The following is a 9,123-nucleotide window of genomic DNA, read 5'->3' as shown; positions in this document are numbered from 1 at the left end:
CAGATACGGCCGTTGACAAGAATTTAATGCTTGTAGAGATTTTTGGGTAGCTGGAGCGTAAGAGTTCATAAAATGCGTATTGTAGTAAAAGTTTTAAAAAGCTCGAGTACAATAATGCATGCTTTTAAAACGTGGGAGTATACGAGTATACGTACCCACTCCCCCCCCCTCCCTTATTAGAGAGGGTCGGGATAGCTGAACTCGTCTTTCGACGAGCTGCTTATGTACCCCTTTCGAGGATCAATCCATCTCGTAGTTCTATTTTATGCCGCGAGTGTTTCTACTCGGCGGTTGGTGCTGTGTTGACCGCCTTAATCTGACTGTGGCAGGATCAATGTCTTTGTCCGGGTTTTTCTTTTCCGGTTGAGTGACAGCGTTGACTTTGGAATCAGGCTGAATTTCGATATCCGAGGCGTTTGCTCCAGCAGAGGATGTCTGGTTATCTTTCTTTGAAGTGTTTTCGGCCGAAGGCTGAGTCAACTTCGTGCGTTTGCGACTTATCATAGTGGTGGTTGTGATTTGTCATAACTTATGCTCTGCGAGAAAGCAAAGTCTCGACTGTTTCTGACAACCCCAGATGGCAGCAACCCCGCTCTGGGTTGGGAATTTGATGCCCAGGTGATATGTAGACGGAACGACTTTCATGGCGTTCAGCCATGGGGTTCCCATGATCATATTATAGATGGCAGGATGTTCGACCACTGCGAAGTCGACGATCTTGGTGGCTTCCTTGGCCATGACTAGTAGCTGGATTGATCCGAGAGTCATTGACGTTTCGCCTGAAAACCCGTCAATGGTTTTGGTATCGGGGTAATTTCCCTGAGTTCGATGTTCATCTTCTTGAGAGTATCACGGAAGACAACATTAACCGTTCTCCTTGTGTCAATGAGGACTCTTGCGACTTCCAGATCCCGTATGACGAGGTCTATGACGAGTGGATCGCAGTGAGGCTGATCGATTCCGCCGGCTTCCTCTTCCGTGAAAGTTATCGAGTTGCTTTGACCATCTCGGGGAGGAGACCATGTAGGCCAATTTGCACTTGACTCGGCCTTTCGCTGGTAGGCCTTTTCGCTGGTAGGCCTTGATGGCCGAGACCGTGTCGTTGCAGTACTGTGATCCTCTGATGATCATGTTCACTCTGCGACGATTGTTATCGTTTCCTTTGTCGTCCGATCTCCTTCCACGTTTATCCCCTGCTTGATTTCTCCGAGGAGAATTTTCTCCAGGTGGACTTTTATCGGTTTTTGGAGGACGATCGGTCTTAAAGATGAGATCTCTAACGCTGGTTACTTCGGAGAGCTCTCCAGCTAGTAGCTTTGCGGCCAGTCTTGTTCCTAAGACTTTGCAGTTAGTCGTCGAGTGTCCTCGAGTCTGGTGGAACTCGCAGAAGGTGTTTTCGTCGTATCCTGGATTGCGAGTCCATGTATTGCCCGAGGTTCTGCCTTGTTCCGAACTGACTGCGTAGTTATGCGCCCCTTGGAGTTCTTCCACCTCGTGATGGACGTACTTGTCGTTACGAGAGTTTTTCTTCTTAGTCTTTTGGTCTGCATCTTTCGAGGACGTCTTTGTAGGCTTATGTTTTTGCGACAAAACTTTGGTTTCTTCCTCGATTATGATGTAGTCTGTTGCCTTGTGAAGGGCATCTTGGATCGTTCGTGGTTTGTCGAGGGTTATCCATTTTTTGAATTTCGACTTGTACTAGAGCATTTTTCTGAGTGCGTCTATGGCCACCTTGTCGCTTATTCCGCTAACCCTTAACATAACCAGCTTGAATCGGCTTATGAACTCGCGGAGAGGTTCGTCTTCTCTCTGGGATAGACTTCAGAGATCGACATCGGATGTTTCTCTATCTATGAACATAGAGTACTGTTTGAGAAATTCTGATGCGAGCTGGCGGAAACTTCCGATGGAGTTTCGTTTAAGGCGTGTGAACCATTCGAGCGCCGTTCCTTCCAGATTTTCGACGAACAGACGGCAGTAGCCAGTGTCTTTTTCGCTCTCCTTCAGTCTGGCCCTTCTCATCGTGATGTGGAAGGCTTGAAGATGCGCTTTAGGATCAGTGTTACCATTGCATATTGGTACTTTGATTTTTCCCGGGTCAGATATCTTGGTATCAGAGATACGAGCAGTGAAAGGTGTTTTCTGAGCTCCCTCAAGTAATATGTCGATCTCTGGGGCAACGCTGGTAGCATGATGGATCTGGGACTTCACGGCCCTTACTTCTGCTGCAGTTTTAGTTATGTAATCGCGAAGGTCGCGTATGTCTGATTTTTCGCCAGCAGCTTTCCGAGCATATCGGCGTTTGCTGCGAGTAATCTCGGTCTGTTTTTGGGCTAACTCCTCTTGTTCGACCCAGTAGAGGTTTTCCTCTTCTTCCATCATAGGTTTATCGAACAGAGAGTCTTCCCAAGCCGAACGACTTCTGGTTCTTCTTGGATGTATGTCAGCATCCTCTTCCATATCGTCGGAAATGTCGCTGGGATCCAAGTTGACATGCTCGACTTCATCGACCTATGTGTCCCTTACGGGAGGTAGAGGGTTTTCAGATTTCTGTTTCTCAGCAGGGGATGTTTTGCTGGGGTTTTGACCCGAAGGACGTTCCCGCGATGTTCTCGGCCTGTCGAGTGGAGTTGTGAAGTCGAGTCTTTTCCTGCGAATCTTTTTTGGTTCCGAGGGGATGGATTGCTCGAGTCCTTGCTGTTAAGGTTTCGGCCTGCTTAGTCAAGATTATCACGAGTTTATCATGTTCTTCTGACCTTTTTCATAGGTGGCGAACATCTTTATAAACTCCTCGAGTGTTTCGGCGTTGGCTGGTGCGTTGGCCTCGGAGACATCCGCCGCTGGAGTGTTTAGATTGGTGTTGCTTCCTCCGTTGAGAGGAGTCTGCAGGTTATTCATGTCGTCAGTTTGAGCGTCTTGCGGCTGAGAGTTAGATTGATCCGTACCCCCCCCCCTCCTTGAAATTCGAACTGTCGATTTCCATTTAAATTAGAAAAGTTAGGAAAACCCTAATTTCCCAGAGATCCCGGATATCTGTTAAACCACGCGCCAAGCAATCAGAACAAGAAATAAAACCGAGAAAAATAAGAAATCGTAAAAAGAGAGCAAAAAGAAGTCTTATTCTGAATTTGGGTATGAGCATTACAACAATACGACGAGAAATGATATGGCTGCGGTACATAGGAGCTAGCATTAAGGAACAGACGAGACTGCATGGATTTGGGTCGTACCCATTGATCGACGTTCGAGACAGTTCGGTTGCTATGTACCGACCTGATCCGCGCTGGATCGGTCGTTACGTAGTGATCGAACGAATGGATTGGTCGGTCGCTACTTAGCGACCGACTCGTTCGCGGATCGTTAGATACGTAGCGACCGACCGAGGGGCTTGGTCGGTCGCTACGTAGCGACCGACTCGTTTGCGGGTCGGCCGCTACCGACTCGTTTGCGGGTCGGTCACTACCGACTCGTTTGCGGGTCGGTCGCTACGTAGCAACCGACCGAGTGGCTTGGTTGGTCGCTACGTAGTGACCGGCTCGTTTCGGACCGGTTGTTACGTGGCGACCTTGTTTGGACCCTTTTCCGATGTTTTACGAACATGTTCTTGGACTATGGAAGTTTAGTTTTGATGGATCAACCGAGATTAGTGCAAGATTTCACCGCAAGCTTCTTCGTAAAGATTTCTTTACGAGGATTACTTTTTCGTAAAAGCGTTAATGCCGATTTTTACGGATATTTAGATGTTAACTTCCCCGTGTCCGTTTTTGACCCCAACAAAACTTGATAGTGTCTACTATCCATTGAATGATAGTATCAGTTGGCTGACTACTTGCATGGAGGAGATGAAGCAAGACATAGCCAGAATTCAGCGCGCGACCGACATTGCTCGACCTACATCGATCGACAGATGTCAACGAGCATCGATCTACAGTCTCCTACCAGCATCGATCGTAAACCGTAAACCAGCATCGGTCGACGACAACTTACCACACCCACATTCGATGAAGTCTCAACCAGATTTACACACCAGGGAAGAGATAGATCAGTAGTAGAAGGGATCTACAGAGCTCTAGAAACTACAGAAGAGAGGCTTGATGGGAGATGTGATGACACATATTTCCCAATGGATCTTAGCATTAGTGCTTTGACTTCAATGATAGAAGCTATTCAAGGGGAATTAGTGGAGATTCAGAGTTATATTGCCCGTCGATCAGAAGCATCAGCATCGATCGACAGACGCAACAACAAATCGACTGACATTCATCATCGGACATCGGTCGACGAAGCTTCAAACCGAGGGAGGCTAGTACAAAAGGTAGCATCAGACATGCCTGATACACACAACCATGGAGAGGAGATCTCAGCTGGCACATACGCAAGACTTATGAGACATCAGTTCATTCTTGAGAGTCTTGGAGATAGATTGCAGAAGATAGAAGATGCAACTACAATAATGAAGGACAAATGGCGCAGAGGAGATGAAATAATGAGAGACTTCACTAGTACATGGTTCAACAAGCGCAAAGAAGATATGGAGACTTGTTTCCCAACAAGTGCCACCTTTCAACATCACTAGCCCAATCACCTCCAAAGTCAAGCTAAATGACTATAACAAAGCGCTGAGTGGGAGGTAACCCACTATTAGGTACTATTTATATAATTTTTATTAATATACTATTTATGTTGGTTTTTAATTATTGAAGGTCATAAAAATAAAAAGAAACAAAAATAGATCCGAGTAGTCGATTGCACTAAGTATCGACCGATGAGACACTGTTGACATCGATCGACAGAGCAGTACCTGCATCGACCGATATCAACATTCTTACATCGGTCGACGTCCATTCCGGTCTGGTATATCGTTCTAACTCGTTACATTGAGTACTTATGATTTATTATCACCATAACTCCGACTGAATTTACACTGGGGATAGTGTAGTTTAAGTCTGAGGGGAGGTTTACTGATATTAGTTTATTCATGAATTTTTAAAATATTTGGAAACATAAAGTTTTTATTGAGTCAAGAAAGGGATAATGAACTCATTAGATTTTTGCTTGTTATCTAACCACTCTTTAGCACTCACTATTCTAGAACTTACTGATTGCAGATAGTACCAATGATACTAAAGTGGATCAACCTGTCAACTATGTTACACTTGATGAGATAGTTTAAAGGAATCAAAGCTGACCTCCAACACTAAACTTGACACAACTGCTTGTCTTGGGGCTTGGCATACATGGGATCGGATTCTTCAAACAAGTCTGGAAGGTAAATCCTTGTGTAGATAGATTTATCACTCTCTCTCTCTCTCTATCTTCGAAATATAGATATAAAAAAATACTATTATATATATATATATATATATATATATATATATATATATATATATATATATTAGAGATTTATTAGGAAGGGATTCGAACAGGACTTGGTGGCTACAATCATTAAGGCTTGCTTCATAAGAATTCTATAGGTAAAGGATTAGAACAGGATTTGGTGGTTACAACCATTAAGGCTTGCTCCATAAATAATCTTAGGATATAGGTCAAAAAGAAGTAAACAGGAGTTGGTGGCAACCACCATTAAGGCTTGATTCATGGAAGCCTGTCCAATCTTGGTCAATGATCTTGCAAATATACGCAGACTTTGACTAAGAGAGAAAATTAGTAGAGAGAGTGGATATGAACTAATGTTTACCCGCAGGTCCAGATACTTGTTTGAAAATCCTTGCATCATGTGATCGATACTCCCAAGGAAAAGCCTGCACTTTTATTTATGCTAAGAAATGAGGTTGGTAGAGGGGAATGTCAGACAAGATTTGCTAAGTTGTTAGCTAGATGAATTTGGTTGCTAAGCTAGGATATGGTATAATGTGCGTTTGTGATTAGGACTTCTTAGATGTGGATTGCAATATTGTAGAGGTGATGATTCTGAATTTAAAATTGTGTGAGTCCCTGCTGTTTTCAAACTTCTTTCAGAAAGACTGCATGTTTGTTTTGCTTGAGCACAAGCAAAAGGGTAAGTCTGGGGGAGTTGATAGACCATGGATTTGACTCACTTTCACCCATGGTTTATAGGTGTTTTTACTACTAATTATTATATTATAGAGTCTATTTATTATATTTATAAGATCAGGAGTGATTTGGAGATAAGTGATGATTTTGGAGCATTTTGGAGATATTTGGAGCAAGCACCCAAGATGACCATCGAGCTGGACCATCGGTCGATATTGAGGAACAAATATCGATCGATGATATCGATCGATGTTCACATCAGAACATCGATCGACAGTGAAGCGCGCAGAAAGTCCGTTTGGTCACAGCCGACTTGAAGCCCAAGTCTTCCCCAATTTACAAGATTACCCCTGGCGAGTTTTAACCTAATTATATAAGCTTTGCCACCATCTTAGAGACAAAGTGTGCTTTCTTGTGTTTCTAATTTTATTACTTTCAGCAAAAGGTTTTTAGGATTTTGATAGATTGGAGAGAAGATCCAAAGTTATAATTTGTGATTGGAACTCCATTAATATCTATTTTACTATTCTAATGAATTTTTCTTATCTAATTGCTTTCATGAATTGCTTGGCCATGTCTGAGTAGTTCCACTGTTAAATTTTAGGGTTTAAATAGGTTACGAGAGATTAGCCCCAACTATAGATTGCTGAGTTGTGATAATAGTCATTAGGATTGTCATTAATGCATGTTTCTAGATTAGTTACCTAGAACTTTCCCTTGGATTGATAGATAAAAACGATAGCTTCATTCTCATCCTGAAAACATTCTAACTGAACTAAGTTTCTTGCTAAGAGTAAGGCGAGAGCTGATCTAGTGAGCTTAGTAAGCATCATTCAACCCGTGCATAAAGCTTAACTAGAAACGCGTCGATCGATATCCATACTGGATAATCGATCGACGGAGTGAAAGGTGTATCGATCGATATCCCTATAGGATCATCGATCGACACTGCTATTGATCGAACACATTTGTTTGAGTCATTAGATCTAGTTAATAGACAAGTCCAGACATGCGAGAGCTGATTGACTTGTTGATTTAGTAGTTGAGCTTTACATTATCATGCATGCAACTCATTAGGCATCTGTAGGATTATAATCCCAAATTTCCTGAATAAAAACCCTAAGTCTAGCTATTTCCTTTTAAGCACCAAAACCTCAACCAATCGATCGAGCAATTACTTGTTCAACAAAACTGCAAATTTACATTTTAAATCTTAAAACATCCTACTTAACAAATCATATTAGATTCATTAGGTTCCCTAGCTCCTTGTGGATTCGATCCCTAAGTACTGCAATTGAACCTCTTATTTGAGAGAGTAAATTCACTCTTTAGTGTAATTTGAGCGATATCAGTTCCTGACGCGGATTAGTCGAACCTGTATGAACTGCAAAGCTTGCTGCGTCAGGTCGTTCTTCCATCATATGACTCCCGCATTTTGACTCTTGGATAACCACTTGGTATGCTTCATCCAATGAATGCAAAGGATCACGAGACAGTAGAGAGGATTTCACAGCTCCGAAAGTGGCTTCATCTAACCCCATCAAGAACTGGTGAAGTTTGTCTTCTTCACGTTCCTTCTCGATTTCCGCAGATGTCTTAGCGCATTGGAAATCAGCTAAGCTTGTCCACAGTTTTGTTAGCTTTCCATAGTAAGCCTCCACCGCAGATCCTTTCTGATGGCAGTTCGCGAGCTCTGTTTTGAGCCTTTGAACTCTCTGTCCATTCTTGACAGAAAACCGTTTCTGGATATGCAGCCATAAATCACGAGCAACCTCATGGTGAGATAGAGAGCATCTAAGGTCTGGAGCAATCGTGAGCTTAATCCATGACTTCACCATGGCGTTGTTAGCCCACCAGTCGTCGATATCATCAGAATATTCATTAGGTTTCACGATACTTCCATCTACTAATCCAAACTTCTTCCTTGCCCGCAGCGCAAGTCGAATGTTCATAGCCCACTCGTATAGAAAGCAGAATGAAACTATCTCAGAAGCAATGTCAACCAGTCAATTGGATTCTCAATCATGTCCACTAAATCTGAACAATTTATTTCTACCTGAATCATAGTGATGTGTAAATTTCGTAAAGAAGACATCACCCAAATGTAGCCGATTTTACAATTAAAACAACTTTATACAATATACTCTTCTTACATGTATTCTGTAAATATAGTTTTACATGCATTATGTTTGTAATGGATATATATTTCTCTAATATACATGATCGACTACACAAGTTATATTTACATTACGCTGAAAATCAATAATTTGTCTCTATTAATTTACAAAGTTCACATTCTAACAAAATCTAACTTCAGTCATGATATAAAAAGTATGTTAAACCAGTGTTACAAATAGAGGTTCGTAGAAAATTATTCGTATAGTTATTCATCAATATCGCATATTGTAGATAGTTAATAAAATAAAAATTATACGATGATGTATCCAATACTTTTTAAAAAGAACTATTGGTCAACTATTTAAACAAAGGATTCCACGATATCTTATCGTAGTCAATAAATTAGTCTTTTTAATACAAGTATGGAGATGATTCTAGTTGATAAAATGAGATGCACTAATCTGGATATGCAGCCCCATGTAGTTCATAAAATGTCAGAAATCCACTTTGGTTGTGGAAACTGGAAAGTTATCATCTCAGGCCAACCAATGAAAGCAAAAAAAATCTGTTCTCAAGTCTTCGAGTATACTTTCTAGTAATATTCCAAGATGGGTAGTGGAATGTGTTGCAATCCTCTTGTTGTCAAGATTTTACTTTATTATTAAATATTACATACATGTTTTGAGAATTGTAAAAACAAGTGTAGTTTTTTCTCTTTATTTTGTTTTATGAAGAGAGCAAGTGTGACTTAAATGTTACAAATATTACATAAAAGATTATATAATAACAAAAATATATTATTGATTGGTTAAATGTCAATTACCAAAAGGACCATTTTGGCTGGTACTGCGGTCCGCAGGTCCTAACAAAAGAAAATCAAGAGCTTTAGAAAAAATACGACATTCACAAGAAGGATTATAAAAACCCGAAATTTTAGACTTTCTAATAGAAAATTGTATTTTAAGATATATTTTTAATCTATTTTCAGCA

The sequence above is a fragment of the Brassica napus genome, chromosome C8 (assembly GCF_020379485.1).
Source record: "Brassica napus cultivar Da-Ae chromosome C8, Da-Ae, whole genome shotgun sequence".
NCBI classification, from domain to species: domain Eukaryota; kingdom Viridiplantae; phylum Streptophyta; class Magnoliopsida; order Brassicales; family Brassicaceae; genus Brassica; species Brassica napus.
Note: the sequence above shows the minus strand (reverse complement) of the source record.